The 17,024-nt window shown below is 45.3% G+C and overlaps 55 non-coding genes across 55 annotated transcripts; 18 read left to right on the top strand and 37 right to left on the bottom strand.

Annotated features, from left to right (window-relative positions):
* Positions 1–83: 83 nt before the first annotated feature.
* Positions 84–155, bottom strand: Trnac-gca (transfer RNA cysteine (anticodon GCA)). The gene has a single exon. It is a non-coding gene; the product is annotated as a tRNA-Cys (tRNA).
* Positions 156–473: 318 nt separating this feature from the next.
* On the bottom strand, positions 474–545 carry Trnaw-cca (transfer RNA tryptophan (anticodon CCA)). Its single transcript has one exon. It is a non-coding gene; the product is annotated as a tRNA-Trp (tRNA).
* Positions 546–663: 118 nt separating this feature from the next.
* Trnaa-cgc (transfer RNA alanine (anticodon CGC)) lies at positions 664–735 on the top strand. The gene has a single exon. It is a non-coding gene; the product is annotated as a tRNA-Ala (tRNA).
* A 274-nt stretch (positions 736–1,009) lies between these two features.
* Trnac-gca (transfer RNA cysteine (anticodon GCA)) lies at positions 1,010–1,081 on the bottom strand. The gene has a single exon. It is a non-coding gene; the product is annotated as a tRNA-Cys (tRNA).
* Positions 1,082–1,399: 318 nt separating this feature from the next.
* Trnaw-cca (transfer RNA tryptophan (anticodon CCA)) lies at positions 1,400–1,471 on the bottom strand. Its single transcript has one exon. It is a non-coding gene; the product is annotated as a tRNA-Trp (tRNA).
* Positions 1,472–1,589: 118 nt separating this feature from the next.
* Positions 1,590–1,661, top strand: Trnaa-cgc (transfer RNA alanine (anticodon CGC)). Its single transcript has one exon. It is a non-coding gene; the product is annotated as a tRNA-Ala (tRNA).
* Positions 1,662–1,935: 274 nt separating this feature from the next.
* On the bottom strand, positions 1,936–2,007 carry Trnac-gca (transfer RNA cysteine (anticodon GCA)). The gene has a single exon. It is a non-coding gene; the product is annotated as a tRNA-Cys (tRNA).
* A 318-nt stretch (positions 2,008–2,325) lies between these two features.
* Positions 2,326–2,397, bottom strand: Trnaw-cca (transfer RNA tryptophan (anticodon CCA)). The gene has a single exon. It is a non-coding gene; the product is annotated as a tRNA-Trp (tRNA).
* A 118-nt stretch (positions 2,398–2,515) lies between these two features.
* Positions 2,516–2,587, top strand: Trnaa-cgc (transfer RNA alanine (anticodon CGC)). The gene has a single exon. It is a non-coding gene; the product is annotated as a tRNA-Ala (tRNA).
* Positions 2,588–2,861: 274 nt separating this feature from the next.
* Trnac-gca (transfer RNA cysteine (anticodon GCA)) lies at positions 2,862–2,933 on the bottom strand. Its single transcript has one exon. It is a non-coding gene; the product is annotated as a tRNA-Cys (tRNA).
* A 318-nt stretch (positions 2,934–3,251) lies between these two features.
* Positions 3,252–3,323, bottom strand: Trnaw-cca (transfer RNA tryptophan (anticodon CCA)). The gene has a single exon. It is a non-coding gene; the product is annotated as a tRNA-Trp (tRNA).
* A 118-nt stretch (positions 3,324–3,441) lies between these two features.
* On the top strand, positions 3,442–3,513 carry Trnaa-cgc (transfer RNA alanine (anticodon CGC)). Its single transcript has one exon. It is a non-coding gene; the product is annotated as a tRNA-Ala (tRNA).
* A 274-nt stretch (positions 3,514–3,787) lies between these two features.
* Trnac-gca (transfer RNA cysteine (anticodon GCA)) lies at positions 3,788–3,859 on the bottom strand. Its single transcript has one exon. It is a non-coding gene; the product is annotated as a tRNA-Cys (tRNA).
* Positions 3,860–4,177: 318 nt separating this feature from the next.
* Trnaw-cca (transfer RNA tryptophan (anticodon CCA)) lies at positions 4,178–4,249 on the bottom strand. Its single transcript has one exon. It is a non-coding gene; the product is annotated as a tRNA-Trp (tRNA).
* Positions 4,250–4,367: 118 nt separating this feature from the next.
* Trnaa-cgc (transfer RNA alanine (anticodon CGC)) lies at positions 4,368–4,439 on the top strand. Its single transcript has one exon. It is a non-coding gene; the product is annotated as a tRNA-Ala (tRNA).
* Positions 4,440–4,713: 274 nt separating this feature from the next.
* Positions 4,714–4,785, bottom strand: Trnac-gca (transfer RNA cysteine (anticodon GCA)). Its single transcript has one exon. It is a non-coding gene; the product is annotated as a tRNA-Cys (tRNA).
* A 318-nt stretch (positions 4,786–5,103) lies between these two features.
* On the bottom strand, positions 5,104–5,175 carry Trnaw-cca (transfer RNA tryptophan (anticodon CCA)). The gene has a single exon. It is a non-coding gene; the product is annotated as a tRNA-Trp (tRNA).
* Positions 5,176–5,293: 118 nt separating this feature from the next.
* On the top strand, positions 5,294–5,365 carry Trnaa-cgc (transfer RNA alanine (anticodon CGC)). Its single transcript has one exon. It is a non-coding gene; the product is annotated as a tRNA-Ala (tRNA).
* Positions 5,366–5,639: 274 nt separating this feature from the next.
* Positions 5,640–5,711, bottom strand: Trnac-gca (transfer RNA cysteine (anticodon GCA)). Its single transcript has one exon. It is a non-coding gene; the product is annotated as a tRNA-Cys (tRNA).
* Positions 5,712–6,029: 318 nt separating this feature from the next.
* Trnaw-cca (transfer RNA tryptophan (anticodon CCA)) lies at positions 6,030–6,101 on the bottom strand. Its single transcript has one exon. It is a non-coding gene; the product is annotated as a tRNA-Trp (tRNA).
* Positions 6,102–6,219: 118 nt separating this feature from the next.
* Positions 6,220–6,291, top strand: Trnaa-cgc (transfer RNA alanine (anticodon CGC)). The gene has a single exon. It is a non-coding gene; the product is annotated as a tRNA-Ala (tRNA).
* Positions 6,292–6,565: 274 nt separating this feature from the next.
* On the bottom strand, positions 6,566–6,637 carry Trnac-gca (transfer RNA cysteine (anticodon GCA)). Its single transcript has one exon. It is a non-coding gene; the product is annotated as a tRNA-Cys (tRNA).
* Positions 6,638–6,955: 318 nt separating this feature from the next.
* Trnaw-cca (transfer RNA tryptophan (anticodon CCA)) lies at positions 6,956–7,027 on the bottom strand. Its single transcript has one exon. It is a non-coding gene; the product is annotated as a tRNA-Trp (tRNA).
* A 118-nt stretch (positions 7,028–7,145) lies between these two features.
* On the top strand, positions 7,146–7,217 carry Trnaa-cgc (transfer RNA alanine (anticodon CGC)). Its single transcript has one exon. It is a non-coding gene; the product is annotated as a tRNA-Ala (tRNA).
* A 274-nt stretch (positions 7,218–7,491) lies between these two features.
* On the bottom strand, positions 7,492–7,563 carry Trnac-gca (transfer RNA cysteine (anticodon GCA)). The gene has a single exon. It is a non-coding gene; the product is annotated as a tRNA-Cys (tRNA).
* A 318-nt stretch (positions 7,564–7,881) lies between these two features.
* On the bottom strand, positions 7,882–7,953 carry Trnaw-cca (transfer RNA tryptophan (anticodon CCA)). The gene has a single exon. It is a non-coding gene; the product is annotated as a tRNA-Trp (tRNA).
* A 118-nt stretch (positions 7,954–8,071) lies between these two features.
* Positions 8,072–8,143, top strand: Trnaa-cgc (transfer RNA alanine (anticodon CGC)). Its single transcript has one exon. It is a non-coding gene; the product is annotated as a tRNA-Ala (tRNA).
* A 274-nt stretch (positions 8,144–8,417) lies between these two features.
* Positions 8,418–8,489, bottom strand: Trnac-gca (transfer RNA cysteine (anticodon GCA)). Its single transcript has one exon. It is a non-coding gene; the product is annotated as a tRNA-Cys (tRNA).
* Positions 8,490–8,807: 318 nt separating this feature from the next.
* Positions 8,808–8,879, bottom strand: Trnaw-cca (transfer RNA tryptophan (anticodon CCA)). The gene has a single exon. It is a non-coding gene; the product is annotated as a tRNA-Trp (tRNA).
* A 118-nt stretch (positions 8,880–8,997) lies between these two features.
* Trnaa-cgc (transfer RNA alanine (anticodon CGC)) lies at positions 8,998–9,069 on the top strand. Its single transcript has one exon. It is a non-coding gene; the product is annotated as a tRNA-Ala (tRNA).
* A 274-nt stretch (positions 9,070–9,343) lies between these two features.
* On the bottom strand, positions 9,344–9,415 carry Trnac-gca (transfer RNA cysteine (anticodon GCA)). The gene has a single exon. It is a non-coding gene; the product is annotated as a tRNA-Cys (tRNA).
* Positions 9,416–9,733: 318 nt separating this feature from the next.
* Positions 9,734–9,805, bottom strand: Trnaw-cca (transfer RNA tryptophan (anticodon CCA)). The gene has a single exon. It is a non-coding gene; the product is annotated as a tRNA-Trp (tRNA).
* A 118-nt stretch (positions 9,806–9,923) lies between these two features.
* Positions 9,924–9,995, top strand: Trnaa-cgc (transfer RNA alanine (anticodon CGC)). Its single transcript has one exon. It is a non-coding gene; the product is annotated as a tRNA-Ala (tRNA).
* A 274-nt stretch (positions 9,996–10,269) lies between these two features.
* Positions 10,270–10,341, bottom strand: Trnac-gca (transfer RNA cysteine (anticodon GCA)). Its single transcript has one exon. It is a non-coding gene; the product is annotated as a tRNA-Cys (tRNA).
* A 318-nt stretch (positions 10,342–10,659) lies between these two features.
* On the bottom strand, positions 10,660–10,731 carry Trnaw-cca (transfer RNA tryptophan (anticodon CCA)). The gene has a single exon. It is a non-coding gene; the product is annotated as a tRNA-Trp (tRNA).
* Positions 10,732–10,849: 118 nt separating this feature from the next.
* Trnaa-cgc (transfer RNA alanine (anticodon CGC)) lies at positions 10,850–10,921 on the top strand. The gene has a single exon. It is a non-coding gene; the product is annotated as a tRNA-Ala (tRNA).
* Positions 10,922–11,195: 274 nt separating this feature from the next.
* On the bottom strand, positions 11,196–11,267 carry Trnac-gca (transfer RNA cysteine (anticodon GCA)). The gene has a single exon. It is a non-coding gene; the product is annotated as a tRNA-Cys (tRNA).
* Positions 11,268–11,585: 318 nt separating this feature from the next.
* On the bottom strand, positions 11,586–11,657 carry Trnaw-cca (transfer RNA tryptophan (anticodon CCA)). The gene has a single exon. It is a non-coding gene; the product is annotated as a tRNA-Trp (tRNA).
* Positions 11,658–11,775: 118 nt separating this feature from the next.
* On the top strand, positions 11,776–11,847 carry Trnaa-cgc (transfer RNA alanine (anticodon CGC)). The gene has a single exon. It is a non-coding gene; the product is annotated as a tRNA-Ala (tRNA).
* A 274-nt stretch (positions 11,848–12,121) lies between these two features.
* On the bottom strand, positions 12,122–12,193 carry Trnac-gca (transfer RNA cysteine (anticodon GCA)). The gene has a single exon. It is a non-coding gene; the product is annotated as a tRNA-Cys (tRNA).
* Positions 12,194–12,511: 318 nt separating this feature from the next.
* Trnaw-cca (transfer RNA tryptophan (anticodon CCA)) lies at positions 12,512–12,583 on the bottom strand. Its single transcript has one exon. It is a non-coding gene; the product is annotated as a tRNA-Trp (tRNA).
* A 118-nt stretch (positions 12,584–12,701) lies between these two features.
* On the top strand, positions 12,702–12,773 carry Trnaa-cgc (transfer RNA alanine (anticodon CGC)). Its single transcript has one exon. It is a non-coding gene; the product is annotated as a tRNA-Ala (tRNA).
* Positions 12,774–13,047: 274 nt separating this feature from the next.
* Trnac-gca (transfer RNA cysteine (anticodon GCA)) lies at positions 13,048–13,119 on the bottom strand. The gene has a single exon. It is a non-coding gene; the product is annotated as a tRNA-Cys (tRNA).
* Positions 13,120–13,437: 318 nt separating this feature from the next.
* Trnaw-cca (transfer RNA tryptophan (anticodon CCA)) lies at positions 13,438–13,509 on the bottom strand. The gene has a single exon. It is a non-coding gene; the product is annotated as a tRNA-Trp (tRNA).
* A 118-nt stretch (positions 13,510–13,627) lies between these two features.
* Trnaa-cgc (transfer RNA alanine (anticodon CGC)) lies at positions 13,628–13,699 on the top strand. The gene has a single exon. It is a non-coding gene; the product is annotated as a tRNA-Ala (tRNA).
* A 274-nt stretch (positions 13,700–13,973) lies between these two features.
* On the bottom strand, positions 13,974–14,045 carry Trnac-gca (transfer RNA cysteine (anticodon GCA)). Its single transcript has one exon. It is a non-coding gene; the product is annotated as a tRNA-Cys (tRNA).
* A 318-nt stretch (positions 14,046–14,363) lies between these two features.
* Trnaw-cca (transfer RNA tryptophan (anticodon CCA)) lies at positions 14,364–14,435 on the bottom strand. The gene has a single exon. It is a non-coding gene; the product is annotated as a tRNA-Trp (tRNA).
* A 118-nt stretch (positions 14,436–14,553) lies between these two features.
* Trnaa-cgc (transfer RNA alanine (anticodon CGC)) lies at positions 14,554–14,625 on the top strand. The gene has a single exon. It is a non-coding gene; the product is annotated as a tRNA-Ala (tRNA).
* Positions 14,626–14,899: 274 nt separating this feature from the next.
* On the bottom strand, positions 14,900–14,971 carry Trnac-gca (transfer RNA cysteine (anticodon GCA)). Its single transcript has one exon. It is a non-coding gene; the product is annotated as a tRNA-Cys (tRNA).
* Positions 14,972–15,289: 318 nt separating this feature from the next.
* Trnaw-cca (transfer RNA tryptophan (anticodon CCA)) lies at positions 15,290–15,361 on the bottom strand. The gene has a single exon. It is a non-coding gene; the product is annotated as a tRNA-Trp (tRNA).
* A 118-nt stretch (positions 15,362–15,479) lies between these two features.
* On the top strand, positions 15,480–15,551 carry Trnaa-cgc (transfer RNA alanine (anticodon CGC)). Its single transcript has one exon. It is a non-coding gene; the product is annotated as a tRNA-Ala (tRNA).
* Positions 15,552–15,825: 274 nt separating this feature from the next.
* Positions 15,826–15,897, bottom strand: Trnac-gca (transfer RNA cysteine (anticodon GCA)). The gene has a single exon. It is a non-coding gene; the product is annotated as a tRNA-Cys (tRNA).
* A 318-nt stretch (positions 15,898–16,215) lies between these two features.
* Trnaw-cca (transfer RNA tryptophan (anticodon CCA)) lies at positions 16,216–16,287 on the bottom strand. Its single transcript has one exon. It is a non-coding gene; the product is annotated as a tRNA-Trp (tRNA).
* Positions 16,288–16,405: 118 nt separating this feature from the next.
* On the top strand, positions 16,406–16,477 carry Trnaa-cgc (transfer RNA alanine (anticodon CGC)). Its single transcript has one exon. It is a non-coding gene; the product is annotated as a tRNA-Ala (tRNA).
* Positions 16,478–16,748: 271 nt separating this feature from the next.
* On the bottom strand, positions 16,749–16,822 carry Trnac-gca (transfer RNA cysteine (anticodon GCA)). The gene has a single exon. It is a non-coding gene; the product is annotated as a tRNA-Cys (tRNA).
* Positions 16,823–17,024: the final 202 nt, after the last annotated feature.

The raw sequence follows: 17,024 nt of genomic DNA on the forward strand, positions 1-17,024 counted from the left end.
TGGCGTGCGGAGTGCATCTCAAACATGTATTTGCAATTCACCGCGACAATCGTCTTTTGTTTTTTGGAAATACTGAAAAATGAAGGGGGCACCCGGGATTGAACCGGGGACCTCTCGATCTGCAGTCGAATGCTCTACGACTGAGCTATACCCCCTTTCACGATCTTCCTATTCCCATAACTTAACGAAAAATATTACACTCTGCCTGGCTAAAGACGTCTAATCGAGCAAAATATCGTGTAATCATTATCTCTCAGTTATATATTAGCGTTAAACGATATAAATATCAAAAATACTAGACACCTCGCGCCTGGAGAAAGTGCGAGTCGGCGCCTTCACCTTAATGTCAGAATGCGAAAATTGCACTAGTAGCTTTTTTCAAGCAAGTTCTGTTCGTCCGTTCTCTGTAATCGTTTGGTATCTGATTAAACTGACATACTCGCCTATGGCTTTCGTAAACGAAAATTTCATTGTGACCCCGACGTGATTTGAACACGCAACCTTCTGATCTGGAGTCAGACGCGCTACCGTTGCGCCACGGAGTCGACGCTGCTTAGGTCTTGTCATGAATAGGTTCCTCGAAAACTTACTGTACCGTTCAAACCTAAGAAATAATGACAGTAGTATCCAGGAGAGACTCGTCCCAGATGTACTTGCTCTGGCGGGGGTGTAACTCAGTGGTAGAGTGTCTGCTTCGCATGCAGAAAGTCCTGGGTTCAAATCCCAGCTCCTCCAATTTTTGTTTCTCCGTGCAGCAGTACATGAAAACTTTTGCCTATCACCATATTCTATAAAATTCAGTGTACAAGATTCTTCCCCCAAGCAAGTGGATTTCGTACAGTTCGACCTCATGGCGGCAGGACGATGACCTGCAAGACCCTTGGCTGCGATCCTCCCATTGAAATGTTGCTCCAAAGCCTTCGGTATGGCGTGCGGAGTGCATCTCAAACATGTATTTGCAACTCACCGCGACAATCGTCTTTTGTTTTTTCGAGATACTGAAAAATGAAGGGGGCACCCGGGATTGAACCGGGGACCTCTCGATCTGCAGTCGAATGCTCTACGACTGAGCTATACCCCCTTTCACGATCTTCCTATTCCCATAACTTAACGAAAAATATTGCACTCTGCCTGGCTAAAGACGTCTAATCGAGCAAAATATCGTGTAATCATTATCTCTCAGTTATATATTAGCGTTAAACGATATAAATATCAAAAATACTAGACACCTCGCGCCTGGAGAAAGTGCGAGTCGGCGCCTTCACCTTAATGTCAGAATGCGAAAATTGCACTAGTAGCTTTTTTCAAGCAAGTTCTGTTCGTCCGTTCTCTGTAATCGTTTGGTATCTGATTAAACTGACATACTCGCCTATGGCTTTCGTAAACGAAAATTTCATTGTGACCCCGACGTGATTTGAACACGCAACCTTCTGATCTGGAGTCAGACGCGCTACCGTTGCGCCACGGAGTCGACGCTGCTTAGGTCTTGTCATGAATAGGTTCCTCGAAAACTTACTGTACCGTTCAAACCTAAGAAATAATGACAGTAGTATCCAGGAGAGACTCGTCCCAGATGTACTTGCTCTGGCGGGGGTGTAACTCAGTGGTAGAGTGTCTGCTTCGCATGCAGAAAGTCCTGGGTTCAAATCCCAGCTCCTCCAATTTTTGTTTCTCCGTGCAGCAGTACATGAAAACTTTTGCCTATCACCATATTCTATAAAATTCAGTGTACAAGATTCTTCCCCCAAGCAAGTGGATTTCGTACAGTTCGACCTCATGGCGGCAGGACGATGACCTGCAAGACCCTTGGCTGCGATCCTCCCATTGAAATGTTGCTCCAAAGCCTTCGGTATGGCGTGCGGAGTGCATCTCAAACATGTATTTGCAACTCACCGCGACAATCGTCTTTTGTTTTTTCGAGATACTGAAAAATGAAGGGGGCACCCGGGATTGAACCGGGGACCTCTCGATCTGCAGTCGAATGCTCTACGACTGAGCTATACCCCCTTTCACGATCTTCCTATTCCCATAACTTAACGAAAAATATTACACTCTGCCTGGCTAAAGACGTCTAATCGAGCAAAATATCGTGTAATCATTATCTCTCAGTTATATATTAGCGTTAAACGATATAAATATCAAAAATACTAGACACCTCGCGCCTGGAGAAAGTGCGAGTCGGCGCCTTCACCTTAATGTCAGAATGCGAAAATTGCACTAGTAGCTTTTTTCAAGCAAGTTCTGTTCGTCCGTTCTTTGTAATCGTTTGGTATCTGATTAAACTGACATACTCGCCTATGGCTTTCGTAAACGAAAATTTCATTGTGACCCCGACGTGATTTGAACACGCAACCTTCTGATCTGGAGTCAGACGCGCTACCGTTGCGCCACGGAGTCGACGCTGCTTAGGTCTTGTCATGTATAGGTTCCTCGAAAACTTACTGTACCGTTCAAACCTAAGAAATAATGACAGTAGTATCCAGGAGAGACTCGTCCCAGATGTACTTGCTCTGGCGGGGGTGTAACTCAGTGGTAGAGTGTCTGCTTCGCATGCAGAAAGTCCTGGGTTCAAATCCCAGCTCCTCCAATTTTTGTTTCTCCGTGCAGCAGTACATGAAAACTTTTGCCTATCACCATATTCTATAAAATTCAGTGTACAAGATTCTTCCCCCAAGCAAGTGGATTTCGTACAGTTCGACCTCATGGCGGCAGGACGATGACCTGCAAGACCCTTGGCTGCGATCCTCCCATTGAAATGTTGCTCCAAAGCCTTCGGTATGGCGTGCGGAGTGCATCTCAAACATGTATTTGCAACTCACCGCGACAATCGTCTTTTGTTTTTTCGAGATACTGAAAAATGAAGGGGGCACCCGGGATTGAACCGGGGACCTCTCGATCTGCAGTCGAATGCTCTACGACTGAGCTATACCCCCTTTCACGATCTTCCTATTCCCATAACTTAACGAAAAATATTACACTCTGCCTGGCTAAAGACGTCTAATCGAGCAAAATATCGTGTAATCATTATCTCTCAGTTATATATTAGCGTTAAACGATATAAATATCAAAAATACTAGACACCTCGCGCCTGGAGAAAGTGCGAGTCGGCGCCTTCACCTTAATGTCAGAATGCGAAAATTGCACTAGTAGCTTTTTTCAAGCAAGTTCTGTTCGTCCGTTCTTTGTAATCGTTTGGTATCTGATTAAACTGACATACTCGCCTATGGCTTTCGTAAACGAAAATTTCATTGTGACCCCGACGTGATTTGAACACGCAACCTTCTGATCTGGAGTCAGACGCGCTACCGTTGCGCCACGGAGTCGACGCTGCTTAGGTCTTGTCATGAATAGGTTCCTCGAAAACTTACTGTACCGTTCAAACCTAAGAAATAATGACAGTAGTATCCAGGAGAGACTCGTCCCAGATGTACTTGCTCTGGCGGGGGTGTAACTCAGTGGTAGAGTGTCTGCTTCGCATGCAGAAAGTCCTGGGTTCAAATCCCAGCTCCTCCAATTTTTGTTTCTCCGTGCAGCAGTACATGAAAACTTTTGCCTATCACCATATTCTATAAAATTCAGTGTACAAGATTCTTCCCCCAAGCAAGTGGATTTCGTACAGTTCGACCTCATGGCGGCAGGACGATGACCTGCAAGACCCTTGGCTGCGATCCTCCCATTGAAATGTTGCTCCAAAGCCTTCGGTATGGCGTGCGGAGTGCATCTCAAACATGTATTTGCAACTCACCGCGACAATCGTCTTTTGTTTTTTCGAGATACTGAAAAATGAAGGGGGCACCCGGGATTGAACCGGGGACCTCTCGATCTGCAGTCGAATGCTCTACGACTGAGCTATACCCCCTTTCACGATCTTCCTATTCCCATAACTTAACGAAAAATATTACACTCTGCCTGGCTAAAGACGTCTAATCGAGCAAAATATCGTGTAATCATTATCTCTCAGTTATATATTAGCGTTAAACGATATAAATATCAAAAATACTAGACACCTCGCGCCTGGAGAAAGTGCGAGTCGGCGCCTTCACCTTAATGTCAGAATGCGAAAATTGCACTAGTAGCTTTTTTCAAGCAAGTTCTGTTCGTTCGTTCTTTGTAATCGTTTGGTATCTGATTAAACTGACATACTCGCCTATGGCTTTCGTAAACGAAAATTTCATTGGGACCCCGACGTGATTTGAACACGCAACCTTCTGATCTGGAGTCAGACGCGCTACCGTTGCGCCACGGAGTCGACGCTGCTTAGGTCTTGTCATGAATAGGTTCCTCGAAAACTTACTGTACCGTTCAAACCTAAGAAATAATGACAGTAGTATCCAGGAGAGACTCGTCCCAGATGTACTTGCTCTGGCGGGGGTGTAACTCAGTGGTAGAGTGTCTGCTTCGCATGCAGAAAGTCCTGGGTTCAAATCCCAGCTCCTCCAATTTTTGTTTCTCCGTGCAGCAGTACATGAAAACTTTTGCCTATCACCATATTCTATAAAATTCAGTGTACAAGATTCTTCCCCCAAGCAAGTGGATTTCGTACAGTTCGACCTCATGGCGGCAGGACGATGACCTGCAAGACCCTTGGCTGCGATCCTCCCATTGAAATGTTGCTCCAAAGCCTTCGGTATGGCGTGCGGAGTGCATCTCAAACGTGTATTTGCAACTCACCGCGACAATCGTCTTTTGTTTTTTCGAGATACTGAAAAATGAAGGGGGCACCCGGGATTGAGCCGGGGACCTCTCGATCTGCAATCGAATGCTCTACGACTGAGCTATACCCCCTTTCACGATCTTCCTATTCCCATAACTTAACGAAAAATATTACACTCTGCCTGGCTAAAGACGTCTAATCGAGCAAAATATCGTGTAATCATTATCTCTCAGTTATATATTAGCGTTAAACGATATAAATATCAAAAATACTAGACACCTCGCGCCTGGAGAAAGTGCGAGTCGGCGCCTTCACCTTAATGTCAGAATGCGAAAATTGCACTAGTAGCTTTTTTCAAGCAAGTTCTGTTCGTCCGTTCTTTGTAATCGTTTGGTATCTGATTAAACTGACATACTCGCCTATGGCTTTCGTAAACGAAAATTTCATTGTGACCCCGACGTGATTTGAACACGCAACCTTCTGATCTGGAGTCAGACGCGCTACCGTTGCGCCACGGAGTCGACGCTGCTTAGGTCTTGTCATGAATAGGTTCCTCGAAAACTTACTGTACCGTTCAAACCTAAGAAATAATGACAGTAGTATCCAGGAGAGACTCGTCCCAGATGTACTTGCTCTGGCGGGGGTGTAACTCAGTGGTAGAGTGTCTGCTTCGCATCCAGAAAGTCCTGGGTTCAAATCCCAGCTCCTCCAATTTTTGTTTCTCCGTGCAGCAGTACATGAAAACTTTTGCCTATCACCATATTCTATAAAATTCAGTGTACAAGATTCTTCCCCCAAGCAAGTGGATTTCGTACAGTTCGACCTCATGGCGGCAGGACGATGACCTGCAAGACCCTTGGCTGCGATCCTCCCATTGAAATGTTGCTCCAAAGCCTTCGGTATGGCGTGCGGAGTGCGTCTCAAACGTGTATTTGCAACTCACCGCGACAATCGTCTTTTGTTTTTTCGAGATACTGAAAAATGAAGGGGGCACCCGGGATTGAGCCGGGGACCTCTCGATCTGCAGTCGAATGCTCTACGACTGAGCTATACCCCCTTTCACGATCTTCCTATTCCCATAACTTAACGAAAAATATTACACTCTGCCTGGCTAAAGACGTCTAATCGAGCAAAATATCGTGTAATCATTATCTCTCAGTTATATATTAGCGTTAAACGATATAAATATCAAAAATACTAGACACCTCGCGCCTGGAGAAAGTGCGAGTCGGCGCCTTCACCTTAATGTCAGAATGCGAAAATTGCACTAGTAGCTTTTTTAAAGCAAGTTCTGTTCGTCCGTTCTTTGTAATCGTTTGGTATCTGATTAAACTGACATACTCGCCTATGGCTTTCGTAAACGAAAATTTCGTTGTGACCCCGACGTGATTTGAACACGCAACCTTCTGATCTGGAGTCAGACGCGCTACCGTTGCGCCACGGAGTCGACGCTGCTTAGGTCTTGTCATGAATAGGTTCCTCGAAAACTTACTGTACCGTTCAAACCTAAGAAATAATGACAGTAGTATCCAGGAGAGACTCGTCCCAGATGTACTTGCTCTGGCGGGGGTGTAACTCAGTGGTAGAGTGTCTGCTTCGCATGCACAAAGTCCTGGGTTCAAATCCCAACTCCTCCAATTTTTGTTTCTCCGTGCAGCAGTACATGAAAACTTTTGCCTATCACCATATTCTATAAAATTCAGTGTACAAGATTCTTCCCCCAAGCAAGTGGATTTCGTACAGTTCGACCTCATGGCGGCAGGACGATGACCTGCAAGACCCTTGGCTGCGATCCTCCCATTGAAATGTTGCTCCAAAGCCTTCGGTATGGCGTGCGGAGTGCATCTCAAACATGTATTTGCAACTCACCGCGACAATCGTCTTTTGTTTTTTCGAGATACTGAAAAATGAAGGGGGCACCCGGGATTGAACCGGGGACCTCTCGATCTGCAGTCGAATGCTCTACGACTGAGCTATACCCCCTTTCACGATCTTCCTATTCCCATAACTTAACGAAAAATATTACACTCTGCCTGGCTAAAGACCTCTAATCGAGCAAAATATCGTGTAATCATTATCTCTCAGTTATATATTAGCGTTAAACGATATAAATATCAAAAATACTAGACACCTCGCGCCTGGAGAAAGTGCGAGTCGGCGCCTTCACCTTAATGTCAGAATGCGAAAATTGCACTAGTAGCTTTTTTCAAGCAAGTTCTGTTCGTCCGTTCTTTGTAATCGTTTGGTATCTGATTAAACTGACATACTCGCCTATGGCTTTCGTAAACGAAAATTTCATTGTGACCCCGACGTGATTTGAACACGCAACCTTCTGATCTGGAGTCAGACGCGCTACCGTTGCGCCACGGAGTCGACGCTGCTTAGGTTTTGTCATGAATAGGTTCCTCGAAAACTTACTGTACCGTTCAAACCTAAGAAATAATGACAGTAGTATCCAGGAGAGACTCGTCCCAGATGTACTTGCTCTGGCGGGGGTGTAACTCAGTGGTAGAGTGTCTGCTTCGCATGCAGAAAGTCCTGGGTTCAAATCCCAGCTCCTCCAATTTTTGTTTCTCCGTGCAGCAGTACATGAAAACTTTTGCCTATCACCATATTCTATAAAATTCAGTGTACAAGATTCTTCCCCCAAGCAAGTGGATTTCGTACAGTTCGACCTCATGGCGGCAGGACGATGACCTGCAAGACCCTTGGCTGCGATCCTCCCATTGAAATGTTGCTCCAAAGCCTTCGGTATGGCGTGCGGAGTCCATCTCAAACATGTATTTGCAACTCACCGCGACAATCGTCTTTTGTTTTTTCGAGATACTGAAAAATGAAGGGGGCACCCGGGATTGAACCGGGGACCTCTCGATCTGCAGTCGAATGCTCTACGACTGAGCTATACCCCCTTTCACGATCTTCCTATTCCCATAACTTAACGAAAAATATTACACTCTGCCTGGCTAAAGACGTCTAATCGAGCAAAATATCGTGTAATCATTATCTCTCAGTTATATATTAGCGTTAAACGATATAAATATCAAAAATACTAGACACCTCGCGCCTGGAGAAAGTGCGAGTCGGCGCCTTCACCTTAATGTCAGAATGCGAAAATTGCACTAGTAGCTTTTTTCAAGCAAGTTCTGTTCGTCCGTTCTTTGTAATCGTTTGGTATCTGATTAAACTGACATACTCGCCTATGGCTTTCGTAAACGAAAATTTCATTGTGACCCCGACGTGATTTGAACACGCAACCTTCTGATCTGGAGTCAGACGCGCTACCGTTGCGCCACGGAGTCGACGCTGCTTAGGTCTTGTCATGAATAGGTTCCTCGAAAACTTACTGTACCGTTCAAACCTAAGAAATAATGACAGTAGTATCCAGGAGAGACTCGTCCCAGATGTACTTGCTCTGGCGGGGGTGTAACTCAGTGGTAGAGTGTCTGCTTCGCATGCAGAAAGTCCTGGGTTCAAATCCCAGCTCCTCCAATTTTTGTTTCTCCGTGCAGCAGTACATGAAAACTTTTGCCTATCACCATATTCTATAAAATTCAGTGTACAAGATTCTTCCCCCAAGCAAGTGGATTTCGTACAGTTCGACCTCATGGCGGCAGGACGATGACCTGCAAGACCCTTGGCTGCGATCCTCCCATTGAAATGTTGCTCCAAAGCCTTCGGTATGGCGTGCGGAGTGCATCTCAAACATGTATTTGCAACTCACCGCGACAATCGTCTTTTGTTTTTTCGAGATACTGAAAAATGAAGGGGGCACCCGGGATTGAACCGGGGACCTCTCGATCTGCAGTCGAATGCTCTACGACTGAGCTATACCCCCTTTCACGTTCTTCCTATTCCCATAACTTAACGAAAAATATTACACTCTGCCTGGCTAAAGACGTCTAATCGAGCAAAATATCGTGTAATCATTATCTCTCAGTTATATATTAGCGTTAAACGATATAAATATCAAAAATACGAGACACCTCGCGCCTGGAGAAAGTGCGAGTCGGCGCCTTCACCTTAATGTCAGAATGCGAAAATTGCACTAGTAGCTTTTTTCAAGCAAGTTCTGTTCGTCCGTTCTTTGTAATCGTTTGGTATCTGATTAAACTGACATACTCGCCTATGGCTTTCGTAAACGAAAATTTCATTGTGACCCCGACGTGATTTGAACACGCAACCTTCTGATCTGGAGTCAGACGCGCTACCGTTGCGCCACGGAGTCGACGCTGCTTAGGTTTTGTCATGAATAGGTTCCTCGAAAACTTACTGTACCGTTCAAACCTAAGAAATAATGACAGTAGTATCCAGGAGAGACTCGTCCCAGATGTACTTGCTCTGGCGGGGGTGTAACTCAGTGGTAGAGTGTCTGCTTCGCATGCAGAAAGTCCTGGGTTCAAATCCCAGCTCCTCCAATTTTTGTTTCTCCGTGCAGCAGTACATGAAAACTTTTGCCTATCACCATATTCTATAAAATTCAGTGTACAAGATTCTTCCCCCAAGCAAGTGGATTTCGTACAGTTCGACCTCATGGCGGCAGGACGATGACCTGCAAGACCCTTGGCTGCGATCCTCCCATTGAAATGTTGCTCCAAAGCCTTCGGTATGGCGTGCGGAGTGCATCTCAAACATGTATTTGCAACTCACCGCGACAATCGTCTTTTGTTTTTTCGAGATACTGAAAAATGAAGGGGGCACCCGGGATTGAACCGGGGACCTCTCGATCTGCAGTCGAATGCTCTACGACTGAGCTATACCCCCTTTCACGATCTTCCTATTCCCATAACTTAACGAAAAATATTACACTCTGCCTGGCTAAAGACGTCTAATCGAGCAAAATATCGTGTAATCATTATTTCTCAGTTATATATTAGCGTTAAACGATATAAATATCAAAAATACTAGACACCTCGCGCCTGGAGAAAGTGCGAGTCGGCGCCTTCACCTTAATGTCAGAATGCGAAAATTGCACTAGTAGCTTTTTTCAAGCAAGTTCTGTTCGTCCGTTCTTTGTAATCGTTTGGTATCTGATTAAACTGACATACTCGCCTATGGCTTTCGTAAACGAAAATTTCATTGTGACCCCAACGTGATTTGAACACGCAACCTTCTGATCTGGAGTCAGACGCGCTACCGTTGCGCCACGGAGTCGACGCTGCTTAGGTCTTGTCATGAATAGGTTCCTCGAAAACTTACTGTACCGTTCAAACCTAAGAAATAATGACAGTAGTATCCAGGAGAGACTCGTCCCAGATGTACTTGCTCTGGCGGGGGTGTAACTCAGTGGTAGAGTGTCTGCTTCGCATGCAGAAAGTCCTGGGTTCAAATCCCAGCTCCTCCAATTTTTGTTTCTCCGTGCAGCAGTACATGAAAACTTTTGCCTATCACCATATTCTATAAAATTCAGTGTACAAGATTCTTCCCCCAAGCAAGTGGATTTCGTACAGTTCGACCTCATGGCGGCAGGACGATGACCTGCAAGACCCTTGGCTGCGATCCTCCCATTGAAATGTTGCTCCAAAGCCTTCGGTAGGGCGTGCGGAGTGCATCTCAAACATGTATTTGCAACTCACCGCGACAATCGTCTTTTGTTTTTTCGAGATACTGAAAAATGAAGGGGGCACCCGGGATTGAACCGGGGACCTCTCGATCTGCAGTCGAATGCTCTACGACTGAGCTATACCCCCTTTCACGATCTTCCTATTCCCATAACTTAACGAAAAATATTACACTCTGCCTGGCTAAAGACGTCTAATCGAGCAAAATATCGTGTAATCATTATCTCTCAGTTATATATTAGCGTTAAACGATATAAATATCAAAAATACTAGACACCTCGCGCCTGGAGAAAGTGCGAGTCGGCGCCTTCACCTTAATGTCAGAATGCGAAAATTGCACTAGTAGCTTTTTTCAAGCAAGTTCTGTTCGTCCGTTCTTTGTAATCGTTTGGTATCTGATTAAACTGACATACTCGCCTATGGCTTTCGTAAACGAAAATTTCATTGTGACCCCGACGTGATTTGAACACGCAACCTTCTGATCTGGAGTCAGACGCGCTACCGTTGCGCCACGGAGTCGACGCTGCTTAGGTCTTGTCATGAATAGGTTCCTCGAAAACTTACTGTACCGTTCAAACCTAAGAAATAATGACAGTAGTATCCAGGAGAGACTCGTCCCAGATGTACTTGCTCTGGCGGGGGTGTAACTCAGTGGTAGAGTGTCTGCTTCGCATGCAGAAAGTCCTGGGTTCAAATCCCAGCTCCTCCAATTTTTGTTTCTCCGTGCAGCAGTACATGAAAACTTTTGCCTATCACCATATTCTATAAAATTCAGTGTACAAGATTCTTCCCCCAAGCAAGTGGATTTCGTACAGTTCGACCTCATGGCGGCAGGACGATGACCTGCAAGACCCTTGGCTGCGATCCTCCCATTGAAATGTTGCTCCAAAGCCTTCGGTATGGCGTGCGGAGTGCATCTCAAACATGTATTTGCAACTCACCGCGACAATCGTCTTTTGTTTTTTCGAGATACTGAAAAATGAAGGGGGCACCCGGGATTGAACCGGGGACCTCTCGATCTGCAGTCGAATGCTCTACGACTGAGCTATACCCCCTTTCACGATCTTCCTATTCCCATAACTTAACGAAAAATATTACACTCTGCCTGGCTAAAGACGTCTAATCGAGCAAAATATCGTGTAATCATTATCTCTCAGTTATATATTAGCGTTAAACGATATAAATATCAAAAATACTAGACACCTCGCGCCTGGAGAAAGTGCGAGTCGGCGCCTTCACCTTAATGTCAGAATGCGAAAATTGCACTAGTAGCTTTTTTCAAGCAAGTTCTGTTCGTCCGTTCTTTGTAATCGTTTGGTATCTGATTAAACTGACATACTCGCCTATGGCTTTCGTAAACGAAAATTTCATTGTGACCCCGACGTGATTTGAACACGCAACCTTCTGATCTGGAGTCAGACGCGCTACCGTTGCGCCACGGAGTCGACGCTGCTTAGGTCTTGTCATGAATAGGTTCCTCGAAAACTTACTGTACCGTTCAAACCTAAGAAATAATGACAGTAGTATCCAGGAGAGACTCGTCCCAGATGTACTTGCTCTGGCGGGGGTGTAACTCAGTGGTAGAGTGTCTGCTTCGCATGCAGAAAGTCCTGGGTTCAAATCCCAGCTCCTCCAATTTTTGTTTCTCCGTGCAGCAGTACATGAAAACTTTTGCCTATCACCATATTCTATAAAATTCAGTGTACAAGATTCTTCCCCCAAGCAAGTGGATTTCGTACAGTTCGACCTCATGGCGGCAGGACGATGACCTGCAAGACCCTTGGCTGCGATCCTCCCTTTGAAATGTTGCTCCAAAGCCTTCGGTATGGCGTGCGGAGTGCATCTCAAACATGTATTTGCAACTCACCGCGACAATCGTCTTTTGTTTTTTCGAGATACTGAAAAATGAAGGGGGCACGCGGGATTGAACCGGGGACCTCTCGATCTGCAGTCGAATGCTCTACGACTGAGCTATACCCCCTTTCACGATCTTCCTATTCCCATAACTTAACGAAAAATATTACACTCTGCCTGGCTAAAGACGTCTAATCGAGCAAAATATCGTGTAATCATTATCTCTCAGTTATATATTAGCGTTAAACGATATAAATATCAAAAATACTAGACACCTCGCGCCTGGAGAAAGTGCGAGTCGGCGCCTTCACCTTAATGTCAGAATGCGAAAATTGCACTAGTAGCTTTTTTCAAGCAAGTTCTGTTCGTCCGTTCTTTGTAATCGTTTGGTATCTGATTAAACTGACATACTCGCCTATGGCTTTCGTAAACGAAAATTTCATTGTGACCCCGACGTGATTTGAACACGCAACCTTCTGATCTGGAGTCAGACGCGCTACCGTTGCGCCACGGAGTCGACGCTGCTTAGGTCTTGTCATGAATAGGTTCCTCGAAAACTTACTGTACCGTTCAAACCTAAGAAATAATGACAGTAGTATCCAGGAGAGACTCGTCCCAGATGTACTTGCTCTGGCGGGGGTGTAACTCAGTGGTAGAGTGTCTGCTTCGCATGCAGAAAGTCCTGGGTTCAAATCCCAGCTCCTCCAATTTTTGTTTCTCCGTGCAGCAGTACATGAAAACTTTTGCCTATCACCATATTCTATAAAATTCAGTGTACAAGATTCTTCCCCCAAGCAAGTGGATTTCGTACAGTTCGACCTCATGGCGGCAGGACGATGACCTGCAAGACCCTTGGCTGCGATCCTCCCTTTGAAATGTTGCTCCAAAGCCTTCGGTATGGCGTGCGGAGTGCATCTCAAACATGTATTTGCAACTCACCGCGACAATCGTCTTTTGTTTTTTCGAGATACTGAAAAATGAAGGGGGCACCCGGGATTGAACCGGGGACCTCTCGATCTGCAGTCGAATGCTCTACGACTGAGCTATACCCCCTTTCACGATCTTCCTATTCCCATAACTTAACGAAAAATATTACACTCTGCCTGGCTAAAGACGTCTAATCGAGCAAAATATCGTGTAATCATTATCTCTCAGTTATATATTAGCGTTAAACGATATAAATATCAAAAATACTAGACACCTCGCGCCTGGAGAAAGTGCGAGTCGGCGCCTTCACCTTAATGTCAGAATGCGAAAATTGCACTAGTAGCTTTTTTCAAGCAAGTTCTGTTCGTCCGTTCTTTGTAATCGTTTGGTATCTGATTAAACTGACATACTCGCCTATGGCTTTAGTAAACGAAAATTTCATTGTGACCCCGACGTGATTTGAACACGCAACCTTCTGATCTGGAGTCAGACGCGCTACCGTTGCGCCACGGAGTCGACGCTGCTTAGGTCTTGTCATGAATAGGTTCCTCGAAAACTTACTGTACCGTTCAAACCTAAGAAATAATGACAGTAGTATCCAGGAGAGACTCGTCCCAGATGTACTTGCTCTGGCGGGGGTGTAACTCAGTGGTAGAGTGTCTGCTTCGCATGCAGAAAGTCCTGGGTTCAAATCCCAGCTCCTCCAATTTTTGTTTCTCCGTGCAGCAGTACATGAAAACTTTTGCCTATCACCATATTCTATAAAATTCAGTGTACAAGATTCTTCCCCCAAGCAAGTGGATTTCGTACAGTTCGACCTCATGGCGGCAGGACGATGACCTGCAAGACCCTTGGCTGCGATCCTCCCATTGAAATGTTGCTCCAAAGCCTTCGGTATGGCGTGCGGAGTGCATCTCAAACATGTATTTGCAACTCACCGCGACAATCGTCTTTTGTTTTTTCGAGATACTGAAAAATGAAGGGGACACCCGGGATTGAACCTGGGACCTCTCGATCTGCAGTCGAATGCTCTACGACTGAGCTATACCCCCTTTCACGATCTTCCTATTCCCATAACTTAACGAAAAATATTACACTCTGCCTGGCTAAAGACGTCTAATCGAGCAAAATATCGTGTAATCATTATCTCTCAGTTATATATTAGCGTTAAACGATATAAATATCAAAAATACTAGACACCTCGCGCCTGGAGAAAGTGCGAGTCGGCGCCTTCACCTTAATGTCAGAGTGCGAAAATTGCACTAGTAGCTTTTTTCAAGCAAGTTCTGTTCGTCCGTTCTCTGTAATCGTTTGGTATCTGATTAAACTGACATACTCGCCTATGGCTTTCGTAAACGAAAATTTCATTGTGACCCCGACTTGATTTGAACACGCAACCTTCTGATCTGGAGTCAGACGCGCTACCGTTGCGCCACGGAGTCGACGCTGCTTAGGTCTTGTCATGAATAGGTTCCTCGAAAACTTACTGTACCGTTCAAACCTAAGAAATAATGACAGTAGTATCCAGGAGAGACTCGTCCCAGATGTACTTGCTCTGGCGGGGGTGTAACTCAGTGGTAGAGTGTCTGCTTCGCATGCAGAAAGTCCTGGGTTCAAATCCCAGCTCCTCCAATTTTTGTTTCTCCGTGCAGCAGTACATGAAAACTTTTGCCTATCACCATATTCTATAAAATTCAGTGTACAAGATTCTTCCCCCAAGCAAGTGGATTTCGTACAGTTCGACCTCATGGCGGCAGGACGATGACCTGCAAGACCCTTGGCTGCGATCCTCCCATTGAAATGTTGCTCCAAAGCCTTCGGTATGGCGTGCGGAGTGCATCTCAAACATGTATTTGCAACTCACCGCGACAATCGTCTTTTGTTTTTTCGAGATACTGAAAAATGAAGGGGGCACCCGGGATTGAACCGGGGACCTCTCGATCTGCAGTCGAATGCTCTACGACTGAGCTATACCCCCTTTCACGATCTTCCTATTCCCATAACTTAACGAAAAATATTACACTCTGCCTGGCTAAAGACGTCTAATCGAGCAAAATATCGTGTAATCATTATCTCTCAGTTATATATTAGCGTTAAACGATATAAATATCAAAAATACTAGACACCTCGCGCCTGGAGAAAGTGCGAGTCGGCGCCTTCACCTTAATGTCAGAATGCGAAAATTGCACTAGTAGCTTTTTTCAAGCAAGTTCTGTTCGTCCGTTCTTTGTAATCGTTTGGTATCTGATTAAACTGACATACTCGCCTATGGCTTTCGTAAACGAAAATTTCATTGTGACCCCGACGTGATTTGAACACGCAACCTTCTGATCTGGAGTCAGACGCGCTACCGTTGCGCCACGGAGTCGACGCTGCTTAGGTCTTGTCATGAATAGGTTCCTCGAAAACTTACTGTACCGTTCAAACCTAAGAAATAATGACAGTAGTATCCAGGAGAGACTCGTCCCAGATGTACTTGCTCTGGCGGGGGTGTAACTCAGTGGTAGAGTGTCTGCTTCGCATGCAGAAAGTCCTGGGTTCAAATCCCAGCTCCTCCAATTTTTGTTTCTCCGTGCAGCAGTACATGAAAACTTTTGCCTATCACCATATTCTATAAAATTCAGTGTACAAGATTCTTCCCCCAAGCAAGTGGATTTCGTACAGTTCGACCTCATGGCGGCAGGACGATGACCTGCAAGACCCTTGGCTGCGATCCTCCCTTTGAAATGTTGCTCCAAAGCCTTCGGTATGGCGTGCGGAGTGCATCTCAAACATGTATTTGCAACTCACCGCGACAATCGTCTTTTGTTTTTTCGAGATACTGAAAAATGAAGGGGGCACCCGGGATTGAACCGGGGACCTCTCGATCTGCAGTCGAATGCTCTACGACTGAGCTATACCCCCTTTCACGATCTTCCTATTCCCATAACTTAACGAAAAATATTACACTCTGCCTGGCTAAAGACGTCTAATCGAGCAAAATATCGTGTAATCATTATCTCTCAGTTATATATTAGCGTTAAACGATATAAATATCAAAAATACTAGACACCTCGCGCCTGGAGAAAGTGCGAGTCGGCGCCTTCACCTTAATGTCAGAATGCGAAAATTGCACTAGTAGCTTTTTTCAAGCAAGTTCTGTTCGTCCGTTCTTTGTAATCGTTTGGTATCTGATTAAACTGACATACTCGCCTATGGCTTTAGTAAACGAAAATTTCATTGTGACCCCGACGTGATTTGAACACGCAACCTTCTGATCTGGAGTCAGACGCGCTACCGTTGCGCCACGGAGTCGACGCTGCTTAGGTCTTGTCATGAATAGGTTCCTCGAAAACTTACTGTACCGTTCAAACCTAAGAAATAATGACAGTAGTATCCAGGAGAGACTCGTCCCAGATGTACTTGCTCTGGCGGGGGTGTAACTCAGTGGTAGAGTGTCTGCTTCGCATGCAGAAAGTCCTGGGTTCAAATCCCAGCTCCTCCAATTTTTGTTTCTCCGTGCAGCAGTACATGAAAACTTTTGCCTATCACCATATTCTATAAAATTCAGTGTACAAGATTCTTCCCCCAAGCAAGTGGATTTCGTACAGTTCGACCTCATGGCGGCAGGACGATGACCTGCAAGACCCTTGGCTGCGATCCTCCCATTGAAATGTTGCTCCAAAGCCTTCGGTATGGCGTGCGGAGTGCATCTCAAACTTGTATTTGCAACTCACCGCGACAATCGTCTTTTGTTTTTTCGAGATACTGAAAAATGAAGGGGGACCCGGGATTGAACCGGGGACCTCTCGATCTGCAGTCGAATGCTCTACGACTGAGCTATACCCTCTTTCACGATCTTCCTATTCCCATAACTTAACGAAAAATATTACACTCTGCCTGGCTAAAGACGTCTAATCGAGCAAAATATCGTGTAATCATTATCTCTCAGTTATATATTAGCGTTAAACGATATATATATCAAAAATACTAGACACCTCGCGCCTGGAGAAAGTGCGAGTCGGCGCCTTCACCTTAATGTCAGAATGCGA

Source organism: Schistocerca cancellata, chromosome 3 (assembly GCF_023864275.1).
Source record: "Schistocerca cancellata isolate TAMUIC-IGC-003103 chromosome 3, iqSchCanc2.1, whole genome shotgun sequence".
NCBI lineage: Eukaryota > Metazoa > Arthropoda > Insecta > Orthoptera > Acrididae > Schistocerca > Schistocerca cancellata.